At 40.1% G+C, this 19,349-nt stretch overlaps 1 pseudogene; it reads right to left on the reverse strand.

Moving 5' to 3' along the window:
- Positions 1-19,349, reverse strand: part of LOC112998138 (uncharacterized) — a 271,594-nt pseudogene that overhangs the window by 48,714 nt on the left and 203,531 nt on the right.

Here is a 19,349-nt window from a genome sequence, read left to right on the forward strand (position 1 = left end):
GTAGTCCTCTAAAAGCGAGGACGTGTAGTCCTCTCAACGGTGAGGGTAACTAGTACCCAAGGTGAGGGCGGGTAGCCCTCTCAAGGCGAGGACGTGCAATCCTCTGGAGGTGAGGGCGTGCAGCCCTCTGGTGGTGAGGACGTGTAGTCCTCTCAAGGTGAGGACGTGTAGTCCTCTCAACGGTGAGGGTAACTAGTACCCAAGGTGAGGGTGTGTAGCCCTCTCAAGGCGAGGACATGTAGTCCTCTGGAGGTAAGGGCGTGCAGCCCTCTGATGGTGAGGACGTGTAGTCCTCTCAAGGCGAGGACGTGTAGTCCTCTCAACGGTGAGGGTAACTAGTACCCAAGGGTCCATCCTTATGAGAAAGCAAGGGATCAACTCATCGAGAGAGCCGGTCATCCTAAATTCAAAAGATTTGGACATTTAGATGTAGGGAATCTATGTAGTCAACATGATTTTTAGGGATGCAGATGCATGCAACCTTTGTTGTGAAATTTGGTAAATGCGGACTTCATATGAAATAATGCAATGAAACGGAAAGTTTGTACAATGTTCATGTCATTCTTTCCTTGTTTTGTGATTTTGATTTTGATTTAATTTTTTTTTTTTTTTTTTTTTTGGAAAACACAGATTGACTGTCCTTTTGAAAGAGGTGATAATTCATGCAACCTTATCCTATCTTTTGCAAATCTCTCCGGGAACCCCCTGAAAGTGTATGTTCTGTTTGATTTAGTCACTTGACCATTTTGGAGTGATGGCAATAGAGCTGTTTGACGTTTAATCAATCTATTAAAATCCTAGGGTTTGTCCCCCCCCTTTTTTTTTTGTTTAAAAACATCGACGGGTGAGAACTTTTGATCTGCCCCTATGTTCACTTGAGGCTCATGCACGATGCCCCTCATTGCCCCAGTGTAAGGCTTTGAGGTACCAATTGTTATCTTTCGTCATGACCTTGTAGCTGGGAACCTATTGGGTGAAAACTTCTAATCTGCCCCTAGGTTCGCTTGAGGTTTTTGCATGGTGCCTTTCGTTGCCCCAGTGTAGGGCTTAGAGGTACCAATTGTTGTCTTGCTTTCACGACCTCGTAGTTGAAGGATTTTTCAGTTGATGGATTAAGTCAAATGACTCCTATGTAGAAGCAAGATGTTTTGATGTCTTGATGATGCTAAAGGATCAAGTGCTTCTAAGTTTTATTCAAGACAAGAATCCAAGAAACTCAAGATATATGATCAAGTTTGATCTCTTAGAATCTTTAGGAAGAAGTTTCAAAATTGAAACAAACAAAAGGTTTGACCAAAGAATTCTATCATTTCAAATTGAGATTTGCTCTCTGGTAATCGATTACTAGTAGTTGAAAATGTTTTAATTCAAATTTTTAAAACCTGTAATCGTTTACACAAGTCTTGTAATCGATTACCAGAGGGGATTTTCGGAAAATAATTTCCAAGAGTCACATCTATTCAAATGGTTTATGAATGGGCATCAAAGGTGGCTTGGAAGCACGAATTTAAAGAGAGTTTTCATTGCCCACAAAGTTTATCCTCTCAAAAGATTAAGAGTTTTTCTGAACTGAACTATCTTATCCTCTCAAAAAGATTCCTTGGTCAACCACTTGCATATTCAATAAGGAATTTTGATTGGTCTTCATTGTACAATCTATCCCTTTCAAGAGAGATTTCTTCTTCTCTTCTTCTTACTTCTGAAAAGGGATTAAGAGACCGAGAGTCTCTTGTTGTAGAGGATTCCTGAACACAAGGGAAGGATTGTCCCTGTGTGGTTCAGACTTTGTAAAAGGAGTTTTTACAAAGAGAGTGGAAAATCTCAAGTGGGTTTCTTGAGGACTGGACGTAGGCGCGGGAAGTGGCCGAACCAGTATAAATCAAGTTTGCATTCCTCTCTTCCCTTAAACTTCTTTTATTGCTATTTATCTTTTGCTTTAAAGAAGTTTATTTTGATTTGTCTTTTGAGTAATTCATGTTAAGGGTGCATTGTTAATCCAAAAAGAAAGAGTGATAGTTCAATTGGGGAATAGTCTTTGCATCTTAATTCAACCCCCCCTTTCTTAAGATAACTGAGGCCATTTGTCCAACATCCTATTCTTGATAACTCACTTCTCTCTAAAAAGACAAGATGAGGTCACATGAACATCTATATTTTTACTTGAAAACACAGTCAATCAAATGCCTTTTTATTTTTTATTTTGAAACTTATTTGTTTTGAACTTTACTCGTTGTTTTACGGCACCCCCACCAACGTGCAAGACGAGTAATCTCTGATTGAACGGTCTTGGAAATCAACACTCAGGAGCGCAGGTTGCTTGAGCAAACAGACCAATGGCTTACACTCACATTCCGGTGGAAGTTGAATAAGCAAAGATGTGTTTGTGAGAGGATGAGGGACAAAGATATCAACTTTATCCATTTCATTTAACATTGTAACTGTGGTTTACAATAATGGCATAAACTTGAAAATCCTGATGAGTCATTAGAGACACCTAACAACAGCCTTCAAAATTGCCCCATGTGTGGAATCTCTTGTCAATGTCAGGATTTACACGCGATTCTCCTCAAATTTCTGCCAGCCCGCATCAATTAGACCTTGCACCTTACGCTTCAGAGCCCTACAATGCTCAATGGAACGCCCCGAGGCTTCTCCGTGACAAGCACACGTTGCGTTCGAGTCGTATTCTCGGAGAAATGGAGGTTGATGAACCTTGGCTAAGGTTATGGCTACCATTGAATTATCAAGTAGATATGGGAGCAAGTCAGCATTGGGGTGAATTCTACAGGCTTTCTCGCTGCAAAATTCATTTTTGGTTGGTGTTTTTTGGTTTGTGCTAAAGGTGGTCTTCGTCATTGGAAGTGCGGTAGACAGGCTTTGTGGTTGATTTAGGGATGGTCTTTGTGGATAACTGGGTGGTGGGTAAGGAGGTTTGTTATTGGCTGAGTAATGACATTGTTGGGTTGGTGGGAAACTTGGTCGTATAGGAATGGCAGTCACAGCATGGGTTTCTCCCTCATCATCACCATCTTTATTTGCCCCAGTTTTCTCATTCGTCCAAGCAGGATGATTAAATTTGCCTCTTTTCAGATCCACTTCGATCTTTTTGCTGGCGAAGACCAAATCTGTAAAACTTGAAGGTGCGTAGCCCATCATCTTTTCATAGTAGAGTACCGATAATGTGCCTACCATCACGATTATCGTCTCCCTTTCCATCATTGGGGGTACCACCTGGGCCGCCAGATCCCTCCACCTTTTGGGCATGTTCTTTGAAAGATCCGTCCCCCTTTTTGCACATGTTCTGTAGTTGCATCCTATCTGGAACCATATCAAAATTGTACTGATACTGCCTAACAAAGGCAACCATTAGGTCCTTCCAAGAATGGACTCGGGAAGGTTCCAAGTTAGTGTACCAGGTAACAGCTACCCCAGTAAGACTTTCTTGGAAGGAATGTATCAGCAATACATCTTTAGATGGTTCTTGGGACAAGTAGTTCCCTTGTACTTGTCAAAGTCCAGCACCTTGAACTTGGGAGGGGTGATGATATTAGGTACTAGTAACAACTCTTCTAGGTTAGCAAAGGAATAATCTTCACCTCCTTCAATGGCCCTGAGCCTTTCCTCTAGATGATCCGCCTTTCCCTTTTCGGCCATAGCAGGAGGGGCTCTTCCCACCGCAAAATGCAATGGTTGTGGTTGTGGGCGAAACTGAGGGCCCTCCAAAGTGTTTTCAAAGGGTATACCACCAACTGCTTGCCCTTCAGTGGCATATCCGAGCCAAGGCTCGAAGTCAGCTAGATTATGGTGGGGAATTTCATGTGTCTCCCCCATGGTTTGAGAGATATGTGCCTGATCAGATTGAGGTTATTGGTTCTCAATGAGTATCGGAGTGGAGTTATTGAGATTTTCATTGAGAGTGTATGCCACATTGGGTGATGTATAGTTGGGAGGCAAGCCATATGATGGGAAGGCGTGCTCGTTTTGAATTTGCACATCATGGGGGCCGCCCGTACTTCCTAAATCTTTGCCTACCATATCTGAGGTTGGATGATTCATTTGGTTGATGCCGGAAGGGGACGTCGGGTTCACCTTAGCAACAACGCTGGTAGCGGCAATTGCAACCGCATTGGCTTCCATTATCTTCTTCATGCTCATCATGGCCTCCATCATTGTGGCCATTTTCTCTTTAATGGCCTCCATGTCGGCCTTCATCTTCTCTTGTATCTCCTCTACTTCACCCATTACTCTAGCTCTAGCACAAGTTCGGTGAGGACGCCGTAAAGCATTTTTTTTTCTTTTTGATAACAATGATTAAAGTCATTTTATTTTATTTTATTTTATTTTTCAAGGAAAGAATGTAATGAGCAATGCAACCAATGAAAAGCATGGATGTATGTGAATGATGTACAGTTGAAGTATTGCGAATTTTTACGCAGGATATGGGGTTGAATCAATTTAGATTTTCAACATGGTCCATGACATCTTTGTCAAGGTGAAACTGGAAGTAACAAGGACATCAACAATCCTAAATATGTTTGGCAGTAGACGAAGCAGTGATGTGACTCGATTCATCTTTTGCCCCAATTTTGCAAGACGGTTACTTCCATATTTCAACTTGACTTGATGAACCTTTTTGTAAAAGCATGAGCTTGGTTCAACCCTATAATCCAAGGAATGGCAATTTTGATCGCCAATACTTCAACAACATCTCATAGGGATGAATGACTCGGGCATACTTTAAGCTATGCATGGAAAATGTAATTATGAAATTGAGATGCCCGAAGAAACACCATTTCCTAGTTAACCATGCATTAGGTACCATGTTCAATTATTTTGTTTTATTGTTGTTGTTTTTTTTTTTTTTTTTAGAAATGGGTTTATGATCCCAACATGGTTGGCTCATGGTACCTAACACATGCAACTAAGAATGTAGTGTGAAGTTTCACGCTTCCTCTTTTTTTGTTTTTGTTTTGTAGAGGAAAACGCAAGGATTAGCAAACATGAAAACAAATGGTATGCAATTTTGCAGATCAAAAAGTTTGTTGAACGCATATGCATGATGATGCCATGACTCATGCAAAATGTGAGGCTGTAATATGATAACAGACAAATGCAGGAACGATATGTTCATTATGATGCCATGAAGAGATGTTTATGCGATGCATGATATGAATGCATTTACGGACACGAGAGCCCGAAAAATTATCTCTTCTTACTTGTGCATTTGGGGGCGCAGTGCCCTATGTGTACAGTTAAGAAGGTGATATGGACCTTCCGGGTTCCCGTGACAAAGGACGAGACCAACATACAATGCATGCTAGAGATAAAATGTGGGAGTGACTTGATTCGCGCTGATTTTTGGAGTAAAAACGCGGGATAAACTCATTTTATTCAAAAAGTTATACCTAGTCAAGATCTGAGCGACAATACAAACTTCCTAGTGGTTCCTAATCATATGGTCCATTAAGTCTATCATATGCTGACAATAGCTGAGAAGCCCGTGAATCTCCTCGGGGGCGGAGTAGGTGTCCGCCACTGCTTTGGCCTTGGCTAGCAATCAGGGAAGTTCTTGACTCCTGTTCAAAGTAAGAGCAAATCGGTCCATCCTCATTGTTGCCTCTTGGTGCAATTGATCGAGGCCGTACCCGAATAAAATAAACATGAAAATGCAGTAACTAGGAAGTGATCCTAGGCCGTTTCCCAACGAGCAGTGACAAGCCAAATGTTCATAATATACTTGCAGTAACAGTAACGATGGGGGGGGGTTTGGTTGTTTGGTAATTAAAGAGCAGAACAAATAAAATGGAATACGAAACTACTAATATTAAAAACGGGTTGTTTCCTCTGATTCAGAAGCCACTCTCTTATCCTGGGTTATGGAGAATTCGTCCCTAACAGTCAACCACTTAATCCAACCCTATTTCAATTTACTAAGCGAAAATCAACTTAGGGTTTTCAATACGTGATTAGGCACCACATACACCAGTTAGCCCTTCGTCCATTAAGCATGAACACAAGTTAGGCTCAGAGGCAATTAATCGAACACGAAGCGTGCACTGATTAATATTCACGAAATTGGGATAACTGGTGAAAGGAAAACTGCCAGGAAACCACATTACAAACGAAACCTCAAAGAGAGTTGGGCTTCGTCCTCAAAAGGAAACAACACCAGAAAATCTAGCCTTCCATGGATTCAAACAGAAAACGCAAATGAAACATGAAGCAGAAACGTAAATGAACAAGAACGTAAATGAACAGAAACGTAAATGAACAAGAACGTAAATGAACAGAAACGTAAATGAAAGTAGAAGAAGAAGCAAGAATGAACTCGTAATTAGAAGCAGAAAACGGAAATTTGCATTAAGAACGAAAACTGTAACAAGGGCACAGAAAAACGTGAAAACCTAAAACCAAAGCTCTGAATAATGAAAATAGCATAGCAGAATAGAATGCCCTGCACGAATCCCAAGGCAGCTATTTAAAAAGAGTCACTCAAAGTCACTGGGCCCTATTACAATACTATGGCCCAAAACGAAATAAACACTGAACAACATAAAATAAAATTGCGAAATTTCCTAATTAGAAATTAACTAAGGTAAGCGCTGCTTTATTTGCCCTCTTCAAGTCCACAACCAAAATCCGGATTAAGCCCAATGTTTCATTAATTCCTGAAATTAGATTAAAAACATCAAATTAGCTAAATGAGCCCAAATAATAAAACTGCCTAATTAATTGACAATTAAGACCAATCCATAATTAAAATGGTGCAAAAAGGGTTTAGAAAATAGAAGAAAATGATGGCACATCAAAACCCCCCATACTTAGCCTTTTGCACTCCTGGGCAAAATGAAACAAAGAACAAAATCCAAGGATATGAAAGGGAGACAAACAAAAACATTCACATATTTCTCAATGAACATCAAGGAATGAAAGGAATGGGTAACATCTAACATAAGGAGATCCAAAAAGTCAAGACATTCATGAAAATCATCCAAGCAACCCAATCATGGCAAAATAGTTAATCAGCTCAAGAATGAAAAGTGATAAAGCCTCACAAGATATACACTCTATCTCTCAAGTGTCTAGGCTACTATTTACCCTCAAAGCACCCATGAAAGCAAACACCACATAAACTTGGCAAGATTCTAAAATTGACAATCATCCCATAAACACAAGCACATGAGGATCAAAAGGTCTTTTAAGGTTGTAATGGGGCCAAGGACAAGGTATGGAGAAATATGGAATAAGTGGCTAAATCCCAAAGGAATAGAGGAGCAAAGGGGAATAAGTGCATATTAAGAAAAAAATAAAAAGAAGTAAAGATAAAAATTAAACATGAAGAGTAGAACCAAGAGTTTCATCATTCTTGTGCCATTTAAGATCTTATTCACTCAACTTTATTGCTTTTTTTTTTCTTTTTTTTTTTCGAATTTTTTTTTTTTCGAATTTTTTTTTTTTTTTTTTTACTCTTTAGCCTTTGAGAAACAACATTTCATTCAGCATGTCCAACATTTAACCAATATACAATGTACATCAAGTATGGCCCAAAATACATCATGAAGCATAGCCAACAAAACAAGTTGTCCAATGAAACAAAAACCCCCCACACTTATTCCCAAAACAATTCCAAAGCTCCAAAATTCCTTAAGGATATGGTAATATCATGGTTTTTCACTTAAGGCTTGTAGTGAGCTTCAAAACAAGGAAAGGGAAATAAGGCTCAAAAGGGCTATCAAAGGAATTAATTCAAGGTAAGTCCATTTGGCTAGAAGCTTATAAGAACAAAATTGCCTTAATCATTTCCAAATATGCATGTGAATTAGGACGCATCAACAAGAATCAAGCCAAGGCTATTGTGCAAGCAATCAATGGGGCAAAACACACCAAATGATTATAATGATGGATGGCTCAAATTCTCACAAAGGTAAAATCATCACTTTCAAATTGAGCTTTCAAAACTATCATGACATGTAGAGAAGAATCAAGGATTTCAAGTCACAAAATGTCAAGAACTTTTATTTTCAAAACAATTACCCATTTCTTGAACATATCCTATAATTCAAAGAAAAACATGCAAAGTCGTACGTGCACATGAAATTGACCCAAAATATTAAACTGAAAATCCGATGAAACTAACAACATTAACAAATTAACACAACTAACAAATTAACAAAACCAACAAAACTAGCAAAACCAAAGAACACTCCCCCCCATACTTAAACAACACATTGTCCTCAATGTAGCACAATTAAAAGATTAAAAACAATTAAATCATCAAAGAGAATCGGACAAGTGTAATAAAAGCAAAGAAGGAGATCGGAAAAGAAAAACTCCCTAAGTCATGGTGGAGGAAGAGTAGGGTGGAGTAAGGAAGTCTCTTCCACCACTACATCCACTAAAGAAGGGTTCGTGAGGAATGGCTTAAGTCGATGTCCGTTGACCTTGAAGCTCTTGTTTGTGGAGTCGCTTTTGATCTCAACTGTACCATAAGGAAAAACATTAGTAACAACAAAAGGACCAATCCACTTAGACCTCAACTTACCACTCATGAGTCCAAGCCTAGAATTATACAATAACACTTTTTGCCCAACCACGAAGTCTTTTTTAACTATCATGCTATCATGGAACTTCTTGGTCTTTTCTTTGTAGAACTTGGCATTCTCGTAGGCTTCTAGGCGGATTTCATCTAACTCACTTAGTTGCAACTTCCTTTCCTCGCCAGCTTGATCCATAGAGAAGTTGCAAGTCTTCACTGCCCAGTATGCTTTGTGCTCAATTTCCACTGGAGGATGACATGCCTTTCCAAAGACAACCCGATAAGGAGACATTCCTATGGGTGCTTTGTAGGCAGTCCGATGTGCCCAGAGAGCATCATCAAGCCTGGTACTCCAATCTTTCCTGCTTGGCTGCACAATCTTCTCTAGAATTCTCTTGATTTCCCTGTTAGAAATTTCTGCCTGTCCATTAGTCTGGGGGTGGTATGGTGTGGATACCCTGTGTACCACCCCATACTTTTTAAGCAGGGCATGCATTGTCCTGTTGCGAAAATGGGTTCCTTGATCACTAACAATTGCTTTAGGTACTCCAAACCTGCAAAACAGATTAGACCTGACAAAGTCTGGGACAACTTTAGCATCATTAGTTCTAGTGGGCTTGGCTTCCACCCATTTTGAAACATAATCAACTGCAAGGAGAATATAAACATAACCAAAAGAGACAGGAAAAGGACCCATGAAATCTATACCCCAGACATCAAACACCTCACAGAATAGCATAGGTTGCTGAGGCATTTGTTGTCGCCATGTAAGTGTATTTCCTGCTCTCTAACACTGCTCACAAGTGCTGCAGATCTTCCACGCATCTTTAAAGATGGTGGGCCAATAAAAACCACAATCAAGCACTTTGCGAGCTGTCCTTTGAACACCCAGATGACCTCTCGGTGCGGAAGAATGACAGAACTGCAGGACTGAGTCAGTCTCATGATCTGGAATGCACCGTCTAATGACCTGATCATTGCACGATTTCCACAAGTAGGGGTCATCCCAAATAAAATGCTTAGCATCACTTTTAATCTTATCTTTTTGGGCCTTAGATGCTAAGGGAGGAAAAACAGAGGCAACTAAATAATTGACAATGTTAGCAAACCAGGGAGTAGAAAGAGAGTCAGAAATACTATACAATATATACAAATGATCATCCGGGAAATCATCCCGAATAGGTGAATCTGCATCAGAGACACGTTCGATCCGACTCAAATTATCAGCAACTAGATTTTGTGCTCCGCTCCTATCACGGATCTCCAAGTCAAACTCTTGGAGCCAGAGCATCCATCGGATCAACCTAGGCTTAGAATCAGCCTTCTTCAACAAGTACTTTAGATCTGCATGGTCAGTATAAACAATAATGCGAGTACCAAGCAAATAAGATCGAAATTTTTCAAGAGCAAAAACTATGGCTAGAAGCTCTTTCTCAGTAGTAGTATAATTTGCTTGGGCAGCATCTAAAGTCCTAGAAGCATAATATATCACCCTGGGCAATTTATCAATTTTCTGAGCAAGGACAGCCCCCAATGCATAATTTGATGCATCACACATAAGCTCAAAAGGGGCTGTCCAATCGGGTGCCTGGATGATGGGGGTGGTAGTCAACGCTCTTTTGAGGCAATCAAAAGCCTCTTTGCATCTGTCATTAAAGTCAAACTCCACCTCCTTTTGCAACAAGTTGGGCAGTGGAAGGGCTACTTTGCTAAAATCCCTTATAAAGCGCCTGTAGAATCCTGCATGACCAAGAAAAGATCGCACCTCTCGCACACAAGAGGGGTAAGGCAATTGTGAAATAACAGAAATTTTTGCAGGATCTACTTCAATGCCCTTATTGGAAATAATGTGGCCTAAAACTATACCTTGCTCAACCATAAAATGACATTTTTCAAAATTTAGAACAAGGTTAGTTTCAATGCATCTATTCAAAACTTTTTCCAAACTATTCAAACAACCATCAAAAGAGGATCCATATACAGTGAAATCATCCATAAACACCTCTATGCAATTTTCTAAAAAATCACTGAAAATACTAATCATGCACCGCTGGAAGGTACCAGGGGCATTGCACAGGCCGAAAGGCATCCTCCTATAAGCAAAAGTGCCGAAGGGGCAGGTGAATGTGGTCTTTTCCTGATCCTCAGGAGCAATAGTAATTTGCATATAACCAGAAAAACCATCAAGGAAACAGTAGTGGGATTTACCTGCCAGGCGTTCAAGCATCTGGTCAATGAATCAGTCCAGTCTTAAGAACATATGGGACATCCTCATCAGGGTATTGGATGCACAAGCTTTCATAGGTGAAATCAGGTGCAGCCATTTCCCTTAGAGTCCTCTCACGAGGTGGAGGTTGTGCCATGTTCTCAGAATGTGCAAAATCAGAATGCTCAGAATCAGAATGCTCAAAATTATAATGCTCAAGATCAGGATGTTCAAAATCACCAATAACAGAATGCACAAATTCACCAGTTATGGAATGCTCAGAATGATCAAAAGGTATAAAATGATGCCTAACTAATCTATGAAATGTCCTATCTATCTCAGGATCAAAGGGTTGTAAGTCAGATGGATTGCCTCTAGTCATACACTACATTCAGCATGCACACAACTAGTTGCCTTGTCATGTAAATAAAGGTGTAGGTTTGAACTACAGCTACCCTCAAATGATATCCAAATGACTTGAAATTTTGTGAGCAACCTTATAAAATGATGAGAAGATAGCACAAAAATTTCAGACAAAAATTCAAAGTCTAACTATGAAAGCTAAAATTGGTAGGTTAAGAAAAATAAGTGAATAAAACTTGAAAAATAAAAAACTTTTGACAGAATCGCTTTTTTTGGACGATGGAGACCTCAGCCGGCCTATGGCAGGCTGCCACAGTGTAGGAAATTTTATTCTACCCCAAATGCATATATAATAATTGCGATTCTGATAACCGGAGCAAAAGTTATGGCCGTTTGAAGTTTTGACAAACACAAAATTTGCTAGTTTTTTGGAATTTTCAAATCTGACCAAACTAAAGGCTCTAGTTATTTTTCCCACAAAATATGGGTTAAAAGAAGTTACCACAAAAAAATTCAGCCAAAAATAACAACCCTAGATACTAAAACAAAAAATCCCAATTAATTCAGCATGGGTGGTCGCTAAAATCCGTCTCTAATTGATTTCTACTACTACTCTGTTTTCCCGCAAGCTGATTTCTACTACTACTCTATTTTCAAGCACAATCTTCACAGCAAAACACCCAAGACTGAAACAGGGGAAACGCTTAATGGGAAAACTGAAACAGAACACACATTAAACAAAATACCAGGACACTAAACAACACTAACACACATACTAACACAATACTAACAATTAAACATAAAACACGAAAGGATTAAACACACAACACTAGCTAGCTATTATGAACCTTTGGACACTGCTCCCCGGCAACGGTGCCAAATTTGATCGAGGCCGTACCCGAATCAAATAAACATGAAAATGCAGTAACTAGGAAGTGATCCTAGGTCGTTTCCCAACGAGCAGTGACAAGCCAAATGTTCATATATATGCTTGCAGTAACAGTAACGATGGGGGGGAGGGGGGTTTGGTTGTTTGGTAATTAAAGAGCAGAACAAATAAAATGGAATACGAAACTACTAATATTAAAAACGGGTTGTTTCCTCTGATTCAGAAGCCACTCTCTTATCCTGGGTTATGGAGAATTCGTCCCTAACAGTCAACCACTTAATCCAACCCTATTTCAATTTACTAAGCGAAAATCAACTTAGGGTTTTCAATACGTGATTAGGCACCACATACACCAGTTAGCCCTTCGTCCATTAAGCATGAACGCAAGTTAGGCTCAGAGGCAATTAATCGAACACGAAGCGTGCACTGATTAATATTCACGAAATTGGGATAACTGGTGAAGGGAAAACTGCCAGGAAACCACATTACAAACGAAACCTCAAAGAGAGTTGGGCTTCGTCCTCAAAAGGAAACAACACCAGAAAATCTAGCCTTCCATGGATTCAAACAGAAAACGCAAATGAAACATGAAGCAGAAACGTAAATGAACAAGAACGTAAATGAACAGAAACGTAAATGAACAAGAACGTAAATGAACAGAAACGTAAATGAAAGTAGAAGAAGAAGCAAGAATGAACTCGTAATTAGAAGCAGAAAACAGAAATTTGCATTAAGAACGAAAACTGTAACAAGGGCACAGAAAAACGTGAAAACCTAAAACCAAAGCTCTGAATAATGAAAATAGCATAGCAGAATAGAATGCCCTGCACGAATCCCAAGGCAGCTATTTAAAAAGAGTCACTCAAAGTCACTGGGCCCTATTACAATACTATGGCCCAAAACGAAATAAACACTGAACAACATAAAATAAAATTGCGAAATTTCCTAATTAGAAATTAACTAAGGTAAGCGCTGCTTTATTTGCCCTCTTCAAGTCCACAACCAAAATCCGGATTAAGCCCAATGTTTCATTAATTCCTGAAATTAGATTAAAAACATCAAATTAGCTAAATGAGCCCAAATAATAAAACTGCCTAATTAATTGACAATTAAGACCAATCAATAATTAAAATGGTGCAAAAAGGGTTTAGAAAATAGAAGAAAATGATGGCACATCAGCAATGAATCAATTACCCTTTCCCTTGCTTCCCTTTCTGCTGATATCTTGGCATACTCATCCTCTAGCCTTTGCTCGTGAGTCGCTGCTAGATTTAGCTTCTCTTTGCACTCATGGATGATGGCCCACATATTCCCTTCAGTCTCACTTTAACTGTTGGGACAAATTTCTTCTCGACCTAAGGCAAGCCTTTAGCTCGTCCTTCCAGATCATGCCTTTGACCCGTGATGATTCCTTTCACCTCTTCGAAGTTTGAGCTCACTATTGCTGCCCTATAAAGCCCCTCAAAACTTGTTTTGGTTGTGTTCTTCCTTTCGAGCCTTCTTGGTTTCTCATTCCATGGCTTCATCGGTGGCCATATTGACGTCCCTTAGTTCATCATACTCTCTTCAGACTTTGATGGCTATGGACTTGAACTTCTCTTTGACTACCCGGGCTCTTTCAAGCTTTGCCTTTAGGGCTTGTACCTCATCACTTTCTTCCGAAGCTTTAACCTCATTGTCTCTCACAGTCTTTAGATTTGGGAGCCAATCCAATCCTTGTGTCCGGACTCTCAGCCACTTATGATAGCCGCCGATGATCCCATTACTGCTTCCCCTAAGCTCTCTGTCCTTTCTTCACGTCGTATCCCATGCCTTGCGAACTCCTTGGAGTACCCTTGCGTTGTAGTCACTGAAACCCCGTACGATGAGAGGCGTGATGCTTTCGTCTGATGGCACTCCTCTCATGGGGTAGCCATGCTGTCTTATGGCGAGGACAGGATTATAATTAATACAACCCCTTGTTCCCATCAAGGGAACATTTGGACATCCTTCGCATGAAGATAGAATCCTGATTCTTCCTTCTTTCTAGCGAGGGAACCAATTAACAAACGCCCCTCCATGCTAGCCAAGATTTGGTCTCAATTCGCCTTTCCTTTTTCGACGCACGAGCGGTGACCTTGTAGCGGATAGACGGGCCTACCTTCTTGGAGAAAAAAGGTGTGAAACCAGCCACACATAGAGAGCTAGTGCACAACAAACAATTCTTGCGCCGCTCTTTTCACATCCCCGGTCGAACGTGTCATACATGGCCAAAATGGCGACGACCGGGCTTTCCTTGCCATGATGAAAGGCGAGGAAAGCGTCAATCACTGCTAGGTCCACTAACCCTTCCATATTCGGAAAGAGGACAAATCAAAAGCGCCAAGATGTCAATAAAAGAAAGCCCATTCGCCTTGATTTTCCAAGGCCTTTGCCCTTTCCTCCAAACACTTCCTTGGTACTCCAACTACCCCATTCCTGTTTTGCTTTACACGGTCCAACTCTTGTGCTGAGATTTTCACTACCTTGGCAACTCTTGTCGTGGAGGGATAGAACCCAGAGAAAAGGTATGGCTTCCTTCCTCCCAGTGGGCATCCCAGGATTTCTTCAAACTCTTTCACAGTCGGCACTAGCTGGAAATCCTCAAATGTGAAGCACCTTAAGGGCTGGTCATAATACTGGGAAAGGGATGCAATTGGTTCCATGGAGACTTCTACCCTAGCTAGGTCCCAAATGCTTACCATAGGCTTTGCGGAAGGCTTGCCGTTGAAGTTGACCCATTAATTGCCCCAACTTTCGTAAACTGGTGACCTCTAAGCTCTTGATTTTGACTTGATAAAACCTCTTTTTAAGCGAAGGCTTTTGACTTGATCCCATGTTTTACTAAAGTGAAACAAGATCTAGTACGAATCAAAACTCTGACATCTATCATGGGTGGAATGGATGAATGCACGAAGGAATGCATATGACATGGATGCAATTTATGAATACGGGAGCCCGGGAAATTGTCTCCTTCTTAGATACAACATCTTGGGGTAGCAAAGTGCCCAACGTGTGTATTTAAGAAGGTGACATGGACCCTCCGTCGGTTTGCCCAAGAGAGGGGATTAAGACGGAACCCGCACATGATGCATATGCGAAAGGTATAATACGGGGATGTACATAGTACGACAATATTCACAAAATATAAGCAAAAGGGTACGTGATAATTATGCATGGGAGTGTGAAAAATGGCACGCAGCGTGTCCGCTCCGTGCCCCTATTCAAGGGACCTATATGGGAGGGAGCTAACAAGGCTTTTAGTGGTAATTCCCAAGGTGGTCATATCTCTCTTGAAGGTCTCTAGAGGTATCATCCCCTTCGAAGAACATACTGCAGCAGTAGGGACTACTAGCAACAATATGTTTTCAAAGAGAAAAACTCTAGATGAGGGTTCACTGTAATCAAGCAAGTCGGAGACCTAGCATGATCACAGATTCGCCTCCACTCCTTATGTTCCCATGAACCCGAGTATAGGGCCCTTTTTCACTCACAGTGTGTGCAAATAGTGTTGGTGTTTGTGTGCATCAAATGAATAAATATTTACTTCATGCATACATTTTAAAACGCACTAAAAGCAACAAAGAATTTATATACACAAGAACATAATGAATGGAAACTAACAAAGGGGTAAGTCACGGTAAAACATTGCACAAGATTAAATGGCCTAACTCTCTAAAAACAGTCCCCAGTGGAGTCGCCAACTGTCGCAACCTACCCTTCGGCGAGAGGGCGACGCGTGACTCGCGGGATGCGTGTTCCACGAAAGGAATACGCGCGGAGTCGCCACCAACGTTTATTTGAGGAAAACGTCGGAAAAACCAGAAAAGACGCGATCTACGAACTTTTAAGTGAAAGGTTCGGGAGTTGTATTTACGCACGGGGAAGGTATCAGCACCCCACACGTCCGTCCCAAGGGACGACAGCCTTTAATCGAATGTGCAAACATGACTTTGATTTTTACGTTCCCTTTTATGTCCTTATATCCTTTATACCCTTTTTATATTTTTCCTTTTTTGTGGTCGACAAGGGTATTTCCCTTTGCTCCTACGTATTCCTCAATTTGCGATGAGGAAATCAGACCTACGTAGTTCTTTCGGAACAAAGTGTTTGGTTAAGTTGTTTTTGTCTTTTTTTTTTGCAAAATATGTTTTTATTTGAACAAAAGGTCATTTAAGGTGTTGGAGCATTAAACGGTCTTTTGATTTTGAAAGGAGAGAAACGTTAAGGCGTTGCACCATTAACGATCTCTTGGGGTGGTCGACAAAAGCGGGGCTTTTGCTCCTACGTATCCTCAATTGCGATGAGGAAATCAGACCTACGTAGTTCTTTCTTATCAAGTGATTCTTTTTTTATCTAAGAGGTGATCATTTTTAAGGCGTTGGACCTTAAAAATGATCCATTTTACTTAGCAAGAAATTGAAATGACAAACTTCAAAAACCTATTTTTATGGACGAGCTTGACTAGGCGAATTGATTTTAGCCTTAGTTTCACTTTAGTTATTAGTCAATTCGATTAAGAATGAGAAATCCCAAAGAGAAAACGTCCGATTGATTTTCCGCTTTATTTTACTAAAAGATGTTTTTTTAATTATTATATTATTTTTTACCTCTTTTTTGATTTCCAATGTGGTTACGGCACGACCGAACGGTCGGAATTTATTTTAACCGAAGTTAACGGATAATACAATTCAAACGTTCGGTGAAAATTTATTTTATTTTTAAGTTAAGCGAGAAATGACTTAAGTAAAATGGCTTAAGCACGTCAAGAGGGGGTATAAAAAGTAAACAAAACGAGAATAAAAATGCACGAAACACAATGTGGACCACTACGGGTACATAGAATGAATCGAAAAGCTTGGTTCGAGGTACTTACCCGTTGAAGATCGAAGAACGATGAAGAACGAATGAAGAACGTCGAAGAACGGTCGAAACCTTCGCGAAATTCTTCACGGAAAACGTTACGGAAACGTTTCGGAAGCGCCTCGGCTTAGATTTTCTTCACGGAAACAATTTTTTCAAGCAAATTCGAAAGAGAGAGAAGTGCCTAAGGGGCTGAACCCTTTTCTTCTTCACTTCCTCCCCTATTTATAGCAAAATAGGGGAGGTGGTTGCCGCCCAGCTCGCCCAGGCGAGCTCAGCTCGCCCAGGCGAGCCAGGTTGCTTCCTCCAGAAGCAACAGCCTTCTGGAGGAATATTCTGGAGGGCCCAAGTGGGCCTGGGTGCTATTTGCACCCCCATTTTTACTAAGTACACCTCCCTTTGCTTTTTTTTGGTGATTCTTTTTTCGTAAAGTTACGGAAACTTACGAATTTCGTAACGATACTTGTTTTCTTTCCGTAATGTTACGGAACCTTGCGGATTACATAATCATCCCCTTTTTGACTTACGGAATGTTACGGAAAATCACTTAATTATGCAACGATGCTTCCATTTGATTTCCGGTGTGTCACGGAAACTTACGGATTGTGCATCAATATTTTTTTGGTTTTCCGGCATGTCCTGGAATTTCACAATTTGCCTAATGATGGGTGCCAAGCACCTCACAAGGACCAAAGAAAGGTCGCATGTCATCAAGCAAAGGTCCCCGGACGAAATTAGGGTATGACAGATATTTTGTTGGTTCAAATATATGTTGATGATATAATTTTTGGATCCACTAATGATTCATTGTGCAAGGAGTTTTCCCTTGATATGCAAAGTGAATTTGAAATGTCAATGATGGGAGTACTAAAGTACTTTCTGGGATTACAAATCAAGCAAACTCAAGAAGGTATATTCATCAATCAATCCAAGTACTGCAAGGAATTGATCAAAAGATTTGGGATGGAAAGTGCAAAACACATGTCTACACCAATGAGCACTAGCTGTTACTTAGATAAAGATGAATCTGGTCAGTCTATAGACACAAAACAATATCGAGGTATGATCGGATCTCTTCTCTATTTATCTGCTAGTAGACCTGATATTATGTTTAGTGTATGCATGTGTGCTAGGTTTCAATCCAACCCCATACAATCACATTTGAGTGCAGTAAAGAGAATCATGAGATATCTATTAGGTACAATCAATTTAGGATTATGGTATCCTAAGAATTCAACATGTAACTTAATAGGATATTCTGATTCTGATTTTGCCGGATCTAAAACTGAAAGAAAGAGCACAAGTGGAACTTGTCAATTCATTGGATCGACTCTTGTCTCATGGCATAGTAAGAAACAAAACAGTGTTGCTTTATCCACTGCTGAAGTGGAGTATATCACTGCTGGAAGTTGTTGTGCACAGATTTTATGGATGAAGCAACAATTATCTGACTATGGCATCCTTCTTGATCGCATACCTATTAGGTGTGATAATACTAGTGCCATAAATCTATCCAAAAACCCAGTTCAACACTCTAGAACTAAACATATAGAGATTATACACCATTTTCTTAGAGATCATGTCCTAAAGGGAGACTGTGTATTAGAGTTTGTTGATACTAAGAATCAACTCGCTGATATTTTAACAAAACCTCTCCCCAAGGAAGTATTCTTCTCTATTAGAAGAGAATTAGGCCTTTTAGATGTTAGTAATTTAGAAAAATAAGGATTGATTGATTAATTTACTCTTATGATTGATTGTTTATAGATTATTTTGATTGATCTTGTTTAAATTCTTGTTATTATGATAGAATTTATAATTTCCTTTGTATTTAATAGTTGAATGATTGAATTAAGTGCATTAGTAGTGATAATTAATCATATTGGATGTGTTTTAGCATAAACATAGATACTCTCTTAAGATACTAGCCTAGGATAGGCTCTGGTAATCGATTACCATCCAGTGTAATCGATTACACATGAACAGGCAGCCTGTAATCGATTACAACATCCTGTAATCGATTACCAGAAGGCTTATTGCTCCTGTAATCGATTACCAATCCCTGTAATCGATTACAACTCGTCCTCGTCTATAAATACTCACGAAATCAGCATTGCTGCGCAGCCACAACCTCCCCTCACGTCTCTTCATACCTAAATCTTCCAAACTTCGTATATTACTCAAATCTTCACCAAATCGCGTCCTGTAAAGCCCAATCTTCCTCTTTTTCACTCCTCTTTCACTTCCACCTATTGAAATCCACTCAAACTTCATCAAAATTGCAGAACCATCGAAGAAGAGAAAGGGATCATCCTCCACCACCGTTGCTGCTGCCCATCGCCGCCACGGACCATCCGGAGCACCCACAACACCTATTCATCCCTCTTTGTCATCTCCAAGATCATCCACATTGTTTTCATCCGATGATCAGCGTCTACGGTACCTTTCTCAGTTTTCTTCTAGAATCATCTTAG

Source organism: Glycine max, chromosome 10 (genome assembly GCF_000004515.6).
Source record: "Glycine max cultivar Williams 82 chromosome 10, Glycine_max_v4.0, whole genome shotgun sequence".
Taxonomy (NCBI): domain Eukaryota; kingdom Viridiplantae; phylum Streptophyta; class Magnoliopsida; order Fabales; family Fabaceae; genus Glycine; species Glycine max.